At 40.0% G+C, this 19,654-nt stretch overlaps 1 protein-coding gene across 4 annotated transcripts in view; it reads left to right on the forward strand.

Moving 5' to 3' along the window:
• The window catches only part of ZNF438 (zinc finger protein 438), a 147,220-nt gene that overhangs the window by 49,260 nt on the left and 78,306 nt on the right, over positions 1-19,654 (forward strand). The window lies entirely within an intron of this gene.

The raw sequence follows: 19,654 nt of genomic DNA on the forward strand, positions 1-19,654 counted from the left end.
GATGGGCTTTTATCCCTACCTTGGATGCTCCTAGTCATGTAACCTTCAGGTGGCATCATCTCCATTCCCTCACTGTAATAAGGATATATTGTTACTTGTATATAGGGCTTTCCCATTGTTTCAGAATCTACTTGAGGACTATTTAGGGAAGCAGGCTCTTGGAGGGCACTCAGCCTTGTCTTGGGAACAGTGTGGAAGGAAGAAACCCATAGCAATTGCAAGGGGTAATATCTTTAAGAAAATATAATGTTGCTAAGTTACTTTGAAATGGAAGACTGGTCTTTTTCCTATTTTTTTTAAACAGATAATTATGTAGCTGGACTACCAGAGAGTAGTGAGGTGAAGCTGAGAACAGTCTCTCCAGGATTGTGGGTCAGGGCGAAGTTCTTGGCAAGAGGCTCCCTTTAGTGTGGTATGTGGGAAGCAAATGGACCGAGGAGGCGGGAAGACCTTTATTCTTACTTTGCTTCTCTGTTTTTCTCTGTGACCATGGCAAACCTCTCAACTTTCCTGGGCCTCAGGCTCCATCTGTTAAATGAGGAAGATGACTCTCTCAGAGCCTTTCTAACTTTAAAACTGCAGGGCTGACTGGCACACCAGGGATAGCAAGGAAGTTTCCATTTGACAGCGTTTTTATTTTTAATTTCACTGAAGCAAAGAAGTCAGCTTAATTTCATCTTGTAAAGTCAAGAGGAATAAATCACTTACATACCTACCTTGAGTAAGGAGAATGAGGAGACATCATCTGTGACTCGTGTACTCATGCTGTGACCTAATGTTAGTAAGTGACACGTGTGGTGGTGTGGTGGCCCAGTTACAACACCTGGAAGTCATCTGGTCATAGAATGACTTAGAGGAATCTGAAATCACCATTTTTCCCTGAAAAAAAAAAAACTGAGAAAGATGTATATCTAGACTCTGTGAAGGTTGCTGCCTTTTGCCCTGGGGTGTGCACATGTCTCGAGATGAAGGGTCCTGGGAGATAGGCCCACGGTGTGGCCTTCGGCCAGGCATCAGCCTGGAGGCCATGCTGCAGATCGTGCATTGATGAGCTCCGTGGTGCTTAAAAAAAAAAAAAAGGCTGCTAGCACTGAATTCATGTTTCACAAGCTCAGCAATAGGAGGCCGCCCAAACTAGCTTTTTGTCCTGAGCTGAGCTGGGCCTGGTCACAAGCAGGGTGGGCAGAGAGAGTTTCCAATAATGAACATGTCACAATTGTGAAAGGGTTAGGAAACAGTGCTGACCAAATGAGGTCTATACAGCCATCAAAGGGTGGCCCTTTTGAAGAAGGGCTTTGTTCGGGCTGGATTCTGGAGGATGCTTCCGACAAAGGCTCCATCCAGAGCAGCATGGAAAAAGATCGTGGCTTCTCTTCTCTGTAGTCATCACTTTGAACCTAAAAAGTCGTTGAAAAGTCTTATTTTCTGCTCTATCAAGAGCTTCTAGGGAGAAAAGAAGAGAGAATTGTTTCATTTCAGAAATGCATTTTGTTTCAGTAAATAAAGACATGCTCTGAATGTCAAAATGGAATGCAAAATAAGTTCAAAACTTAAATAAGAAAAAGTAGGTGATAGGCTTTGGTTAAGTGACACTGGATGGTAGGCCCTTCTAGGGATACAGAGACCAACGTTCAGGATCCTCCATCCTCAGGAAGTGAACTTGATTGAGGCAGACAGAGGAATGGCTAATCCGTGTTGTGTTCCAGCTGCATTTTCAAAGAGCATCTGCTCTATGCAGGACACTGGGCTAGATGTTGAGGCTACAGAGTGAGGTGAATAGATTCTCTGTTCCGAAGGCATCTGTAGCCCAGAGTGAGGTGTGTAACCAGGTACGTGGAGGCACACAGGGAGTCATCGGTAATTAGAATGCACGGAGGGAATGAGGCCGGTGACCTTGAATGTGTTCTTAAAATAGAACTCAGTCTCAAGACAGCTATTCTGGGTTGTAGTAATCTGTGCTTGACCTTCTGCTCCCAGAGCTATATGGACGTTTCTGACGTTAAGGATAATAATAATAGCCAAGACTTTTACAGCGCTTCACTCTGTGTCAGGGACCGCCTAGTGCTCTAAGATAGCAGTTTATGTAGTCCTGCAACCATCCTATAGGATAGTTTAAATTAATATTAGCCCAGAAACCGAGGCCCACTAGCAGGTGGGGGGGCTGGGGCTTGGTCACAGAGTTCACGTTCCTCGCCACCATGCTGGGTTAAGACCTCGAGCATCCAGGGAGTCAGCCGCTGGAGGAGCCACTGTTGTGGTTTTTGCAGATACAGCAGCTTCATATTAATGAGTCCACAGCTGAGCACCTGGGAGAGAAAAAAATTGTTGATACATGTGCCTTTCATTTTCTAGAAATGAAGCTGTGTATTAGCATTGTTGTTGTTGGAGTTGCCCTATGCCTTCTACAAATTAGAATTTTTTATTTGAAATTATAGGAAGATACCTTTTGATCGAATGCTGTTCCCCATTAATTTACAGACAAGGGCTTTCTTGAGTCAGAGATATATATCTAAAAGATTGCAGGGCCTCGCACGGTCACTGACTCCATAGCGCTTTGCGGTGGAGACTTCCTGTTCAGCCTGGTGTCCCCCTGATCAAGGAAGAGGCTGCTTTCTCTGTCTCCCATCTGTCGAAACATCAGTCTCTTTTTGCAGCCCTCAAGGTCTTTAATTTATAAACTGGATTTGTAAATTGCAGGGGCCTCACTGCTTGGGCTCCTGGTACATGTGGCTTGCCTCCTCGCCTCAACCGCAGGGGGCCCACTGTTTGCTGCACAGAGGGAGTTAATAAGAGCTTTTGTGACCTGGTTTGCCCACAATTTATAGGCTCAAATCTAGGTGATCTGAAGGAAAAAGAATTGGATGAAAAAGTCAAAGTTATGGTTGTGAACTAGAAGGAAAGTTAGAATTTTCAAACCAGCATCAATATGGCACAGGCAAGAATTAGAAGTTAGGAGGAGCCTAGGAGGAGAGGTTTTTAATTAGAGCCTCCCTCAAGACATCTGAAATTGTTATGATGATTTTAAATTAGGCAATCCTTTGGCCTTAAAAAGAGTCAACGACTCTACTTTCTGTATGTGGTTTATGAAATGTAAACACATAGAAAATTCAAGGGGAAAAGGTACTGTTTTTATGTAAAACTCTTGATTTATGGCTTCCTGGACTTTGAAAGCCTCCTTGCACCTTGATTAAATACATTGAGTGGTTTTAAAACGTTAGAAAATTGTAAAGGTTTTTTTTTTTTTTGTGCAAGCAGGTATTTTCAGTATAGCTATCAGGAATATCATTAGGAAGACTGTTGAAAAAAATCTGTAACAAAAAGCTTGAATGGTATTACCAAATAAAGAAAAGGCAGTTTAGACCTCATTTGGACACTAACTCCAAATAAAAATACTTTTTCATTTAATACTGAAAACAACTAAAGAATCGAAGAAACTTATTAAGATAGTACTCTGTGTAAATATATTTTCTATTTTGCTTTTTTAAAAATTAATTTTATTTATAGACAGAATACATAAATACTCTTGTTTTCTTTAGAAAGCATTTCTTTAAAAATCAGGTGAAAGTTCCCTTTGGCCATCACAGTCCCACCTTCCCAGAGGTCATCATTTTGGGTGAAAAGCTAAAAGCATTTCCTCTAAGATCAGGAACATGAAAAGGATGTCCACTCTCGCCACTTTTATTCAACATAGTTTTGGAAGTCCTAGCCATAGCAATCAGAGAAGGAAAAAATAAAGGGAATTGAAATAGAAAAGAGGTAAAACTGTCACTGTTCGCAGATGACATGATACTGTACATAGAAAATCCTAAAGAGGTCCCCAGAAAACTACCAGAGCTCATTAGTGAATTTGGTAAAGTTGCAGGACACAAATTAATATACAGAAATCTGCTGCATTTCTGTATGCTAACAGTGAAATAGCAGAAAAAAGAAATTAAAGAAACAATCCCAGAGGTCATCATTTTGCCATTTATCTTCCATATCTTTTCCTGAATACTTACGTACATATGTTTGTATGCCTCAAACAGGTGTTTACATTTGGTGTAGATGTTAATAAATAACCCACAGAATATATTGTTTTGCTGGTTCATTTAAAGATGACCATTATATGTTTTGTTTTTAATAGGTCAGTAATGTTACTGATAGCAGCTGACATTCATTGAGTACTTACTATGTGCTAGGCAAGACATTTAGCATTTTTCATATAATTTAGTCTTACAGTCTTCATAATAAGCTTCAAAGGTAAGTAAAACAAGAAAAGTTGATTTTATAGGAATAAAATTCCACCTTCCTTCTATCTCACATTTACATGAAATTACTAATGCCAGCAGCTTATCATTCTTTAACAAGACTTCAAAAATAAAACACTGGGAATGAGTTCTTCCAATTCCCAAGAATATAACTTTTCGTTCTGTTAGTTTGTTGTCCTTGCACAGTTGGCCTCTCCGCCAGGTCGCCGGGGTGAGTGTCTGTGCGAAGCCAGCAGCCCGACAACGTGAGGGGGACTGCTGCCCACCTTCTAGCATGTGTTGTATTTGACTCATTCTGAATGAAGAACAGACAACCCCAGACATTTCCTCAGTAGTTCAGGATTTTCAAAGCCTATTCCTGTGTGATGATGTCCTTATTTGGGGGGGACAGGTACAGGAGGCAAGTCCTGGGTGGAAGCAGGTTTGTTTTTGAAAGAAGCTTTCACCGCAGCCTCGGCTGTCTGGTACGAGGCCATAAAGGCTCCCGCAGTGGGAACTCCCATCATTTGTATGGGGATCGGTAGAAAGGGAGTGATGTTTGCTGGGTTGAGATGGAAAAAAAAGATTCAGCTTGTTAGGTATACTCCGATTTTAGAGTTTGGATAAAGATATTTGCAAAATTTCATGGCAAAGTAAAGAGCTTGTAAGGAATGGGACGGTCATCGGAAGGGTTTCTGCTCAGCTCTGCTGCTTGACTAGCTGGGTGACCTTGAAAAGGCTGCTTCATGCTCTTGCAATCAAATGATAACAATATGTACCTAATAGAGCTGTGGGGTGAGATGACCCATGTGCTTTAGGCATCGTGCAGTGCTGTATGGATGTGTAAACGTGAGGTGATGTCCTTACCGTCTCCATCATCAGGCCTGTTGTTGAAGCCGTCTGCGGTTTGCCCCTTTCACTGTTGCCTCTGTCCTGAGAGCTTAACCTGCCTCTTCTGTCCTTTATTACGCTGGAGGGAGTACTGTGTAAGAGCTCTGTTATCTTCAGACTAGGACAGAGGGCCTTACTGCTGAGTCACTGAACAAATACTGAAGTACCGGTCGGCCTTTAAGGACTGAGCAGATCATCCACAGTAACTCAAGGAGAGGGGATGTGCGGAGGGTCCCAGTGTTGTCGGCGAGAAGGTTCTTGTCTCGTCGCAGAAAGAATTCAGAAATGAGACATGGAGGTCAAGGAAGCAAAGCAAGGATTTCTTAAGGGATAGATAGATAGTCTGCTCTCAAGGAAAGAGCGGGAAGACCCAGGTGAGTAGCTGCCCCGAGTTTCTTGGGCAAGCTGATTATACAGGTGTAAAAATGAATGGGCAGAGTATTCATTGGCAGGGAGGGGTTTGGGGTCATCTTTCCTGATCTTCATCCCAGCTCCACCTTCCTAGAGGGAGGAGGGTTTTTTGGTTTTTTTGGTCCTTATTTTGTCTTGATTGGGAAGTCGGATGAGGTCATAATGAACAAAAGGTTACATTTGGATGGTGGAGATTCCTGTCTTGTCCCACCTTTCTTTGTCAGCCCAGAATGTATGGTTTCTTATCAGTCTGGAGGTTCCTGTTTTTCTTGGTCTGTCCAAGGACCCCAATTGTTCACAAAATGTATGGTTTTCTGCACTTTGGCCCCGTGACTCCCTTTCTACGCTTATATCTAGCTACCTGCCTGCTTGAACACCAAATCTGTATCATTTCATTGTCATCAATATGTAGTGTTTGTAGACGTATTGGATGTACCTTTTTGTCTTCAGGATAAAAGTAAACAAGTATTAATATCTGTCAATTTCTAAAAGTATTTATTAATAAAGTCTGTTGCAGTAGGACACGGTTTGAAAAATAGTCAGGAATTCTCTTGCTGTTGTTTCCTTTTAATTACACTACTTAAATTATTGTGAAATCTCAAATAACATTGAGAGAGGGTATGAGGTTTTTATGCTTATCAGAACGAGACGTGGGTTAAAAATGATTAAGAAGCACTGCAAGTAAGCCCTCATTTCCAGATGAGGCATTGGCGCCATTGAGTTTGGTCCATGCAGTGATGGGGAACTGGTCCTTGCTTAGAAGCCCAGTCAGGAGTCTGGCTCGTTAGTTGGAGTTGGTTTCTTCTTTTTCTCCCTCCCATTCTGCTCATGCTGTTCCTGGTATAAGTGTCATAACAGCCTTGGGAAGAACAGGCACCCTCAGCTTGTTGAAGAGCCATGGGTCCGTCTGTCCTGAGCCAGTGCCAGAGAGACGAGACTCTAGTGTGCCTACTCGTTTGTTAACTAGTGTGTTAACTGAGAAGTCTCCAGTTGAAATCTCTGTTGCTGTTTGGGTGACGTGCCATTCACCACAAAATCACGACTGGTGTAGGTTACTTCTTGAAGAAGGTACATGTGCTTTGGAGGAGACACATTGCTGGAAAAAAATGGCACCTTTGGTTATATTGTTCTCTCTTGGCTCTTATTGGTGGTTTGCTTTGTCATCTTTGTATTCACTTTCATTTATTTCTTGACCTACTCTTTTTGGCAAACCATCTCTGTGCTGGTTATGCCCAGGGAAGAAGTTACATCTTGTTTCGAAGTGATTTATGACATTACATTCTGTATTGTAAATTTAGTCCGTTGGAAATACTCCTTTTTTCTTCATCTTATTTTGCTAGCCCACCATCCCCTTACTGTCTGAGGACCATAGAGTTTTTGTCTGTTGTTTTCTAGTGAATGTCTCTCAAACTCACCTGTTTATAGAAACTGGTTTATAGAAACTCCCTTTTCCAAGAGGCACTGGTGGCCAGAGTAGCTTGTTTTCCTTGAGATTCCCAGCCAGGGGGTCTCTGAAGGGGTCTGGAACTTGCACAGTCAAATTTGCTTTTCCAAATTAATGACTAGAAATATCTGAACTTGCCTTGACTACAACAAAGCAACTCTTAAAAAAAAAAAGGTTGCAGTCAGTTGAGTTCTCTACGCTTCCGGCTTACAATACTGAAGAGACTTTTCCATTGAGTAGATAAAGGATGGAGTGAGAATTTCAGATTTGATTGCATATTATTTATTGTGGAAAGAATGTTTTCCCTACAGACCGACTAGGAACACGATGTTTAAACATAAGCCGGGGCGGAGACCCGTTTGTTTGGTCAGCTTCAGAGGAGCCACGTTTCCCTGCTCATGGAGAGTCTGCCAGCTCTGCTCTGCTCCCCACCCGCGCCCGGTTCTTCACATTGCTTTGGAATTTTCACTCGGGGCCCTTGTTGGCTACGGCCATGATATAGTGCATACGTGGCAATTAGAAAGACTAAAGGCTGTTTTCTGGAGCAGCGTGGTTTCATCATGCCATTCTGAACTTATGCTGGGTGTGTGTATAAAATGGCTTTCTGCCTTTTTCCCAGCCCCCTTCTGCTCTTGGCTTGTGTGTTCACAGAGCTGGATGGGGGCAGGCAGGACTCATCCATCACAGGCGGTGGGAGGGGGCACAGAGATATGAACGGGTTACTGTTCACATTTCCTGTGTAATTCCCTCTGATTTTCTGGGCTGTAATTCCTTTCTTGATGTTAGACATCCCCAGGCTCCTTAAGCCCTCGAGCCCTCGAGCCGGCTGCAGTAGCCAAGTCTTGTCCCCGGTGATCATTTTTTCAAAGATTAGAAATTGCTCCTCCCTCCATGAGACAGGCTAACGGCTCCTTGCCGTGCAGTCCCAGAGGAACTCCCTTTGATTCCAGACAAGATCAGAGCACTAACATCTTCGTCTGAAAATTCAAACTTAGCAGTCAGCCACCAAATTTGCTGTCAAATTAATTGGGTTAATTTTAACAAGTACTTATTCTGGGTTCCGACTCTCTGGTTAAAGGAAAGCCTGTTGATCTAGTAAAGATTATATTCTTCCTTTTAAAAGCACACTTGAAAAATAGGTTCTGATTCTAGAAGGGTACATTTTGACTCCACCATCTTACTTTTAGCTTAAGTCATCAGGAGACGATGTTGACTTGCCTCCGACGTGAAGGGCTCAGCTGAAGCTGCGGCTTTCCTCCGTCAGCTCAGTCAGGATGCTGTAGCTGAGCTAGGGAGGGACTTCTTTTCTACTTCCACTCTGGTTTTTGAAGTAGATAGCAGCTCATTTTTATTCCACATCTTTTAAAATATACATTTTTGTGGTTGGCAAAAGGCTTTCTATTTTTGCCTTTTCCCCTTAAGTTTTAGGAGAAAATGTTAAACGCTCCTCTGAAGCCTCAGGGTGTGTCATCAGCTGCTGGTGACCTGGTAGGGTCATGAGACAATGTCTCTCTGAAGGAGCTTCTAGGATAATTTAAGCTTACTGGGTTTGAGGCCAAAGTGAGCTATTTGCATGCCTTGAAGCAGTGAGATAAAATGCTTTTCATGCACCTTATCCGTGTGGGATATGGTTTTCCAGGGAGGTGGGGCGATGCGTTTTCAGGTGGACTCTGTTTGGATCTGCCTGGGAGAGCCAGCGTGACTGCCTGATGTTTCTCCTTCACCTTGTGTCCCCAGTGCCTGAAACAGCCCGTCACACAGGGGAGTTTCAGCAGAGGTCTGTTTGGATTAATGAATCAAACAGTTGGATTACTTTTGTAGATCTTCATTGTTCGACGTGCGCGTGGTTAACTACAGGTCTAATCGTGTTACTCTCGCCTTTCCTATTAGTCTCTAATGACAGATCCTGCTCAAAGTATTTTCCAATTAAACAGTGAATTCTTTCACAGCACCCTGAGCCCAAGTCCTCAGGTGCTCTGCACCTGGCTGGCCCAACTGTGACACTGCTCAGTCATAGAAAATAATGACACTTAGCCATAAATTACTTAAATTACAGATAGTCTGTTAACATTTCCTAAAACCAATAAGCCCATTTATTATTCTTATGGTGGAAAAATGCTTGTATTTTCTCCCAGAGATGAACTGATCCTCTGACCATCATAAAGCACTGAATAGTAGTGTTGCTCAGTCAACAGCTACTTATGGGTACTTGTGGAATGCTGACATGAGCAGCGTGGGGTCTGCTACTGTGACTTCTCCAAAGATTGGAGATCTTGGTCCTGCCACCTGAAGCCTGGACTTCTCAACACACAGGATCGTACACTGGTCAAATTAAACAGCAGCATAAGGTACATAAATGTGATTCTGTGCTAAGTGAGAGGCCAGAATGAGAGCCATGTGACTTTGAGGAGGGAGAAGTCATTTTACTTGAGTTCAAGAGCCGTGAGGGATTTCATAAAGCTTGAGTCGGGCATTAAACAAATAGTCAGGGTTTGGATATAAAGGAGTTAGGTTATCTGACATGTATAAATACGGGTGATAGTTATCACACTTGGCACTTCCAACAGCAGTGAAGGATCAACAACAGAAAACTTAAGTATGTGGTGGAGATGATTCTCCATTCCCTCTTATGTGGAGAATTTATCCTCCTGTTCTTTGCAGGTCTTCAACTAGTGAGATGAGGCCCACCCACGTTACAGAGGGCAATCTACTCTACTCAGAGTCCATCAATTTAAATGTCAATCTCATCCAGAAACACTATCTGAGAATAATGTTTAACCAAATATCTGGGCACTGTGCCCAACCAAGTTGACACATAGAGTTAACCATCACACCAAAATAACCCAGCAATTCCACTTCTCAGAATCTGCTCAAGAGAAATGAAATCATATGTCCACATAGATTTGTATGCCACTGTTCATGGTAGTTTTATTCATGATCGACACCGATTAGAAACAATCCAAATGTCCCTGAGCTTTTAAATGGTTAATAAAATGTGGTATGTCCAAACATTGGAATACTTTTCAGCAGTTAAAAAAGGAAAATACTGATGTATGCTTACACATGGATGAACCTCAAAAATATCATAAGTGAAACAAGCCAAATTTAAAAGACTAAAAATCGTTTGATTCTTTTTGTATGAAATGTCTAGATAGAGCAAATCAGAGGAGGTTTGGGGAGTGGGAATGGGAATTGATAGCATATGGATTCAAGGGAATTGGGAAGGGAATTGGAACTGTTCTAAAACTGGATTTTAGTGATGATTGCACACCTCTGCAAATTGACTAGAACATCAGTGAACTGTACACTTACAACAGATAAATTTCATGGTGTGTAAGTTGTATCTCAATACTGTAAAAATAATGAGGGGTGTGACAAAAATGGGCCAAGTGGGCCAAGGGTAGGCCACACAATGCATCTCATCAAAGCTCCTTTATTTGCTTGAGGTGGGTCACAAATTTTGCTCTCCGCTCTCTAAAGAGACCTCTCAGAAGATGAGCTGTGTTTCCTAGTGTTCCCATGGTTGGATTTTATCACTGTTTTAGGAGAAACCTAGTAATCACAATGCAGTGAAAAATACACCCCTTTAGTCATAGTGCGACACACTTGGCAGCATCCTTGGAGTAAATAACTGAAGACGCTCTTCTCCACATGTGTTTCTTTAGCCTCCCTTCTAAGCAGTCTGGTGGCTGACCATTGAGGACAGTTTACTAAACACAGTTCTGCTGGGTGAATAGGGAGGAGGCAGTAAAAGGACAAAGCTAAGAATCTTGCTCTTTAGTGATACGTCTTCAGACATGCGGTTTTAGAGTGATGAATGGCTGGACTAAATTTTGGTAAAAACTGAGTAGCAGTAAGTTTAGCATCTTACTCCCTGGCACGTACCTAGAGTGTAGTTATTCCCAGTTAGAGGTTAGATATGGGACTGGCTGCTTTAATAGCCAGCCAGGTTGGGCATAGGATTGACATCCTCTTGGGTAAGTTGGGGAGCCTGAGGAGGCAATGTATTTAAATAGGTTGTCTACCTCCTACAAATATAGGTAGCCTGAAGAAATATGTGCCAATGGGTTATGATTCTTGCTGAGAAATCATGCTGGCTGTTTTCCAGTGCTTAAACCAAGGGATCATTCAGGCTCTAAAGACAGTAGAATATGGTCATAGACATTAGCTTGGAATGCTGTGCTTTTTGCTGTGAATTTTCACAAGTAATACATGCTTGTTGTAAAACATTTGTAACAATTTAATTCATATGTCAAGTATAGAATACGTAGAATAAAAAATTAAAGTCTCCTTTCATTTCTCTATTGCTTTCTTAGCTATTTCCCTATAAATGTATATTGAAATTGATTTCAGTTTTTAGCTGTTATAATGCCACAGTAAACATACTGGCCCCAGGCACTCCTCTGTTTATAAAGAGACATGAGTGTGTGCACGGACACACACCTGTGTGTGTGTGTGTGTGTGGGGTGTGTGTGTGTATACGTATATGTTATCACCTTAGTAACAGCTACGACCTGGCCTGTATTTATAATTTATCTTAATACACCAGTACTTCTTTATGTTCTGTTTTAAAATCACTGTTTTAGACTACTACAAATGGTCCTAATATTGCATTTGTAATTCCAGTCTTGTTTCAATCATGAGAAAGTATCTAAATAAGCATTTGTTAAATGAACTGAAGGACAAGCTGAGCATGCATCTTTTGGCTTGATTATGGATGCACCGTAGCTTATCTAGTAAGAAGAAAATGGTTGGTTTTAATTGCAATAACTTAATTAAAGTTTATTATGTTTGGAAAATTGTTTTATAGTAGCTCTGGGAAAGCTGGCTTTTTTATCTCTAAGAAATAATTTTACCTTATAGTGAACTTTACAAATTATGTCTGAATAAGATCTAGGTTTAGGCTTCTGCTTCCATTTGGGTTGTAAAGGGTAGCGCCAGGACATTGTAGCTCCCCAGTAACTGAAATAAATGACAGAATTCATTGTTCCAGTGATCTGTTATTACATAATAAATTGCCACAACACTTAATGGTTTGCAAACAGCAGTTGATCTGTAGCTCATGATTCTGTAGACTGGGAATTTAGGCAGATCTCAGCTGGGTGTTTTTTCTGTTCCATGTTGCATTGACTGAGATCACTGGATGGTATTCATTCCATGGATGGATTGCTCTGGAGGGTCCAAGACAGCTTTATACACACGCACACACACACACACACACACATATATGGTGCCTGGGCAGAAGTAGAAGACTAGGTTTACATGACCTTTCTAGCATGATAGTCTCAGGTTAGTCAGACTTCTAATATTGTGATTTGGGACTCCTAGAGAGAATTTTCCAAGAGATAGGAAGGGGAAGGTCCCAATGTCTGAAGGCCTAATGCTGGAAACTGGCACCACATCACTTCTACTGACCATGTTGATCAAAGCAGTCCCAGAGCCCTCCCAGTCTCAATGGGATGGGACAGAGGCATGGCCTCTCAATGGAAGAGGTATCAGAGAATTCGTGACCATCTTTAATCTACCACAGTTCACCTTCTGGCCACACCTGATTTACATTTCTTCTGTATTCAAAATATTCTCACCCCTACCTCCAAGAACTCCCAAATTCTCATCCCACTATAAGGATAGCTTTAGCCTCAAGCTTAAGGTCCAGGACCTTGTCATTTAAATCAGGTCCAGATGTGCAGGAAGCTCCTTAGGTGTTCAGGTCAAGAGATAACTTACTTATCCAACATGTACTGGAGAGGCAGGCATAGAATAACTGAAGTAAACGTTGCCATTCACAACCGAGGAAACAAGAGGCACATGATGTTCACTGGTTCACAGTAATTTTGAAATTCTGATGTTGTCCTTTCTTTATTAGGGTCATTTCTACTCCCTGAAAATGATTACCCAGGGCTCCTGACTTCACCCCGTCTATTCTGAGTCATCCATCTTTTTCTATAAGAAATGGTTCATGTTTACAGCTGGGTAGTCTTTCCAGCTTTACTTCCTGCTCATAGAAATTTGAGAGTCCACAGGCCTCTTTTCTTTTTCTTCTCTCTGCTCCTTTCAGTCCAGTCTGACATAATTCCTTTAAAAGCTCTGTGAGCTTCCTGTGTATCAAATTACAATCCACTCTGTTAGTCACACCCACATTTGTTTTGAGATAGGCTTTTTCTGCTTCAGACTGTGAGTCAAGGCATTATAAGACAATACCCATAAAGGCACACCCTCAAGATTTCTAGAGGCCTTTTATCTGGAAGAGAGAGTCTAAGAGGCACACTCTTAATATTCTTAGAACTGCACTAGATACAACTTTAAATCATTTTGTAGTTTCAACATAGTATTTTACAGCCACACTCCAGAAATTTTTACCCTGAAACCGTGCTTTACTGGCAGAGCCATAAACTTGATCTTTAATCTGAAGCTATTTCTTACGTTTCTGTCAGGAGAGAATCGGGGATGAACAAATGTTTCATTTATGAAAACAGCAAGTCCTGGCTCCTCTAAATTCTGCTTGAAAATGGAACAGTTCTTTTGTTAGCTCATCTTTCTCTTTGAATTCCATACCGTACTTGGCTAAAAGAGACTAACACCTTTAGCCTTCTGCCTGGCGATCTCCTTAGCCAAATTTATCACTTTATTAGGCACATTTTCTCTTTTATATTTTATGCAAGGAATAGTGTTGCAAAATTTCCACCACAGTGTAAGAGGGGTTTGTCATTTCTCCATCTGTTAACCTTTTCACTGATGTCATTCAAGTTTTCATCAACAGTATTCTTGCGGCCCTTCCTGTTCCTGCTCACCACCTGGTGTCACCATTTAAAGGCTGTTATTACAGAGCCCCACTTCCATGTACCACATCTACTGTGGTTATCTCATTCTGTAACAAGTCACCTAAAAACCGATCATCTTAAAACAGCAGCCATTGTATTGTGCTTCCCAATTTGTAGGTCATTGAAAAGGGCAGGCTCAGCTGGTGGTTATTGTTGTCCGTGGTAGCATCAGCTGAGGTTAGTTGGTGGCATTTAGCTGAAGGACGGACTGGTTTGGAGGGTCCAAGACAGCTTTACTCACATTTCTGGTACTTTGACAAAGTTCATTCAAAAGCTAATCTTAGCTGGAGCTATAAAGTACAGTGTCTACATCTAGCTTCTTCCTGTAGTTAGACTATGATGACCATAGCTCAACAGCCAGGAAGGAGGAAATAGGTACCTTCTGTTGTAAAATTCTTACCTATATGTGAAGTGGTGTAATGTTAGAAGTTAGATTGTGGTAAGTGAAAGGTCTGTAGCTTAACCACTAGAGCAACCACTAAACGTACAAAAATAAATAAATAAATAAATAAATAAATAAAAAATAAACCCAGGTACATCTAAGATGCCAACAGTGGAGATAAAATGAAATAGTAAAAAAAATATTCAGTCCCAAATAAGGTAAGAAAAAAATGGGAAAAGGAAACAAAGGACAAATTGGGACAAATAAAAGTAGCAAGAGAGTTCATTCAAATTCAGTCATATAAATAGTTATATTGAGTGTAAATGGTCTAAATGCTCAAAAGGCAGAGATCATCAGGCTAGATGAAAAACCAAGACCTACTACATAGTGTCCACAAGAAATTCTCTTCAAATATGAACACATTGATTAAAAGTAAAAAGATTGAAAAAGATATCCCATACAAACTCTAATTATTAAGAAAACTGGACTGGCTATATTAATATAAAAATAGACTTCAGAATGGGGAATATTACTAGCTATATTGAGAGATATTTCATGAGGATAAAAGAATCAATTTATCAAAAAGGCATAATTCTAAATGTGAGCTCAATAATAGCTTCAAAATACTTGAAGCAAAAATTGATGGAACAGAAAGGAGAAATAGGCAAAACTACAGCTGTAGTTAGTCTCAACATTTCTCTCTCTGCAGTTGATACATAAGTAGGCAGAAAATTAATGAATAGAAATCTGGAACAACACTGTTAACCAGTTGGACTTAATAGACGTTTATAGAATATTGCACTCAATTCTAGAAGAATACACATTCCTTTCAAGGAATTTCATCATGATAAGTCATATGTTAGATCAGAAAATAACAAAAAATAAATAGCTAGAACTAGTGGACTAAAGGACAGTTCAATGGGAAAATGCAAGCTAAAGCACAGAAAGAAAATAGAATGGAAAGAACAAAGCAGCTTGAGAGACATGGGATGGAGTCACTTCATCTAACATACATGTAATTGGAGTCCCAGGAGGAAAGTGAGCAAAAGCAATATTTGAAGATAGTGACCAGAGATTGTCCAAACCGATGAAAGATAGCAATCCACAAATTCAAGAAGCCCAAGAAACTTAATATAAAGAAAACTACACCAAGGTACAACTTGTGAGACTTGTAAAAACCAGCCATAAAGAGAAACATCTTTAAAAAATGGAAGGAAATAAACCACACTACCTTCAAAGGAGCAACAATAAGACTGATGGCTGACTTTCCTATAGACATTATTAAAATCGGAACACAAAGGAATGACACCTTTAGATTTTAAGTCCAGAAAGGAAAAATACTGCCAAGTTGAAACCCTATACCCAGCAAAAATATTTTTTTAATGAAGGCAAAAATAAAGATGTTTTTAGACAAAAGGTGGGAGACTTTATCACAAGTAGACCCATAGTACAATAATACTAAAAACGTTATTCAGTCTGAAGAAAAATGATCCCAAATGAACCACAGAACTTCAGGAAAAAATGAAGAACATAGGTAAGCATAAATATGTGAGTAAGTGTAAAAGATTTCAGACTATTAAAGGCAATAATGTTGATTTTTGTGAGGCTTTAAATGTGTATAGAAATAGAATATTTGAAAACAGTGGAACAAAGGGCCTATAGGTGTAAATGGAGTTAAACTGATATTTTTGTCTTGCTCAGGAAGTGGCAAAAACTCAGCTGTAATCAAGGATGTATTTAGAAGCTCTAAGATAATTGCTAAAAATGTTACAAACTTGTTTAAACAAAAAGTTCACAAGAGAGAAAATGCAATAATAAAATACTGATTAATCAAAAAAGGAATAAATGAAGGAAAAAGAGCAGATGGAATGAATAGAAAATTTATAACAGAAAGGTATCCTTAAATATCAGTAATTAAATTACATGTAAGTAGGCTTTTTTCCTCCAATTAAAAACCAGAATTTTGAGACTAGATTTTTTTTTAAAAAAACACAGCTATATATAGTTTGCATAAGACACATATAGAAGGATATGGAAAGAAAAGGAAAGGTACCATTATACAAATACTAATTAAAAGAGATCTTATATATTAATATCAGACAAAGTAGACTTTAAGGCAAGAAGAATTATGAGAGATAAAGGGGACATTTTATAATGATAAAGGGTCAATTCAATAGGAAGACAGAACAGTTCTAAATTTATATGTCCCTAACAACATAACTTTAAAATACGTAAAGCTAAAATTGACAGGACGAAAAGGAAAAATAGACAAATCACAGTTGGAGAACTTAACAGCCTTCTTTAAACCACTAATATATAACAAGCAGATTTTCAACAATCATTAAGGTGATAGAATATTTAAACAGTGCTATTAACCAACTTGACCTATTGCTATTTATAAAACATTTTCCCCAACAACTGTAGAATGCACATTCTTTTCAAGCGTGCATGGAACTTTTACCAAAATAGAACATGTGCTAAGCCAGAAAGCAAATCTCAACAAATTTTAAAGGTTTATATCATACACTGTATGTTCCATAGTGGAATTAACCTAGAAATATATAACAGAAAGATTTGAAAAATCCTCAATATGTGTGGGAAATAAGCAGCATGCTTTTAAATAATCTGTGGGTCAAAGAAGTACTCTCAACCACAATCAGAAAATATATTGAAGTGAATCAGTATCCAAACTTGTGAGACACAAAGTAGTGCCTAGAGAGAATTGTATAGCTTTACATGCATGTGTTTAAAAGGTAAGGTTAAAGCCAGTTATCTAACCTTCCATCTCAGAAAGCTAGATAAAGAAGTGCAAATTAAATTCAAATAAACTGGAAGGAGCAAAATCATTAAGAAAGAAGACATAAAATAGAGAAAATTAGTAAAGTCAAAGTTGTTTCTCTGAAAATATTAATAAAATTGGTAAAATCCTACTAAGAAAACAAAAGAGGCTCATATCAACAATATGGTATAAAAAGGAAACATTACTAAAATCTAAGAGATATTAAAGGATAAGAAAAGACTGAACAACTTTATATCAATCCATTTGACAGTTTGTACGAAATGGACAAATTCTTTACCAAAATGACACACAAGAATGTAAAAATTGTGAATAGTCCTTTATCTTTTAACGGCATTGAACCCATAATTAGAAATCTTCTCATCTCGAACAGTATTCTTCAGCTGAATTAGGCTCAGTATTAGGTCTTTGATCGAAAACTTCACTGTATGTGACTAGATCCATGTTTATCTCCCCTTCCATATAATTTCTTTCAGATTGATTTCCATTTATTTACTTTTCATCCCTTTTTTTTTTTTTGAGTTTGAGGGGACCAATTAATTATATCACGTTTTCCCTTCTACTGACTGTTCCATCCGAACAGGGTAGATGTGACTTCTTGGAAAGAAGAGTGTAATGAGAGTAGGATTTCACCCGGGTTGATAAGTGACATAACACCATTCATTCATTCATTCATTCTCTCTCTCTCTCTGCTGTATCTGTTTGGTGGCAGAGGGCAAACGACTGGCCACATATGTCACTGGTTTCTCACCCCCACCCCCTTTTGTCCAAACCCACACACATTCTCCTCTCATCCACATAGTAAACTCAAAAGGGCAATTTGGGTCAACCCAGTTTAAATGGTTAGGACGCCTAGAGTCAGATCTTTTACCCAATTTCCCCACAAATGAAGTTGACATTTTTATTCCAATCTGAGCTATGTCTGCTTCTCCAAGGGTTCTTCCTCAGTTGTGTCAGCGTCAGTCTTGAAACTGTCCTCTCCACCGCGGGTGTCCCCACACCACGTGACTGTTACCTGTTTCTCCTAATTCGTGTTTTTGGGTTTCTTATACTCAGAACTCGTCATTCTTTAACTTGTTCAGAGTCATTTGAAGATCTCAAATACTGAAAGCCCCTCTGTTTTCTTTCCTTTCTCCTCTTCTCTGGCAAGTTTTTTTCTCTCACACTCTTAAATTCAGAGTTTTTTATTCATACACTGTCTTTCCACCTCTCCTTCCTTCCCTGTTCCCCTCTCTGTCACAATAGGTGGCCCTGCCATTGACCTTAACTCCCCAACTTTATACCCTTACACAAAATAATTTTTATTTGTATACATCACCCACCGTCTCTTCCATTTCTAACCATGAAGTTTCTCCCCACATGGTTCACTCTGCTAGGATTCTTGTTCCCATCTTCTTTTGATTTTGCCCCATCATTGATCTCTCTTCCTTCCTGTGTATCCCTTTTACTGGCATTAAACACGAAAAAAATAAACATAACAACAACAACAAATCTTGTTGAAGATTCAGCTTCTCTTTCAAATCATGCCTCTTAGAAGAATAAAATTTACTAGTTAATTCCATTTCTCCTCTTTATTTAATCTCTCCATTACTAGAAGTTTTTCTTCTCTTCTATTGCCATCCTGTAATTTCTTTCTTAGGCCACCAGTGACTGTTAAGCTAGTCTTAGTCGTCCTTCTGCCCTGAAAAGGCAGGACAGGGTGCTCACTCCTCTGTCTCTTTTTCCTTGACCTCATTGGTGGGCATCCGTTTTTTGTGGAAAGCTCCCTCCTCAGATAAATAAACCTTTTAGAAGACAAGCATACTGTTCTAGTGACTTGCTGTCACGAGACCACACAGATGATTCTGGAGTGGTGCCTCCTTTAGGAAATGAGTTTTTACTGAGTATGGGTTGGGCTTTCAAGTCCTAGGGTAAGATGTCAGAAGTGGGGTGAGGCTTCGGACTGGTTGATTTCTTCAAGTAGTGGTCGATGGAGACAACGCGTGGAGGCCCAGGACTCTGCGTTTGTGACTGTGTCACTGAATGGTGGTGATTGTGCCTGTGTTCAGTCTCGCATAACTGATTGGGTGGTTATTCTGGTTCTCATTTTCAAGCACATCTTCAGTGTGTTTTTGACTTTTTAATTCCATTGCGATTGCCCTGGTTTCTTCTTACCTTGACTGCTGCAGTAACAAAACAGGTCTCACTGCCTTTTGAATTCTTCCCATAGTAATTCCAAAGCCAGAGCCATCTTTCTAGAACACAAATTCGAATGAGTTTTCTACAAAAACCCTTGATGGCTCTTTGTGTGTGGAAAATAAAACTCTATATACTGCCCTCTTAGTGTGACCTCAGCCCTGCATTCCAGTCCTGGTCTATCTGTTGATCTGTCCTCCCTCAGCCTCCCTGCCTCCCCTCCTCCCACCCTCCCCACCCTGCTCATCTCTTTTCTTCCCCCAGCCTGTGCTCTCCCTCTGTTATGGAAGTGTACTGACTCTGAGCTCACCCTCTACATTGTGGCCCCTATGCCTAAAATAAAAGTAATTTTTGTTTCTTCTTGGAATGTTATTTGCTTCCAAACCATACCTTTATCTGATTGTTAAAAAGTCCTATCTCTTTTAAAAGCATATTTGCAGGCTGTTACTTTGCTAGGACTTCAGAGGGAAATACTACAGACCGGGTGACTTAAACAACAGAAGCCTG

The sequence above is a fragment of the Vicugna pacos genome, chromosome 35 (assembly GCF_048564905.1).
Source record: "Vicugna pacos chromosome 35, VicPac4, whole genome shotgun sequence".
NCBI lineage: Eukaryota > Metazoa > Chordata > Mammalia > Artiodactyla > Camelidae > Vicugna > Vicugna pacos.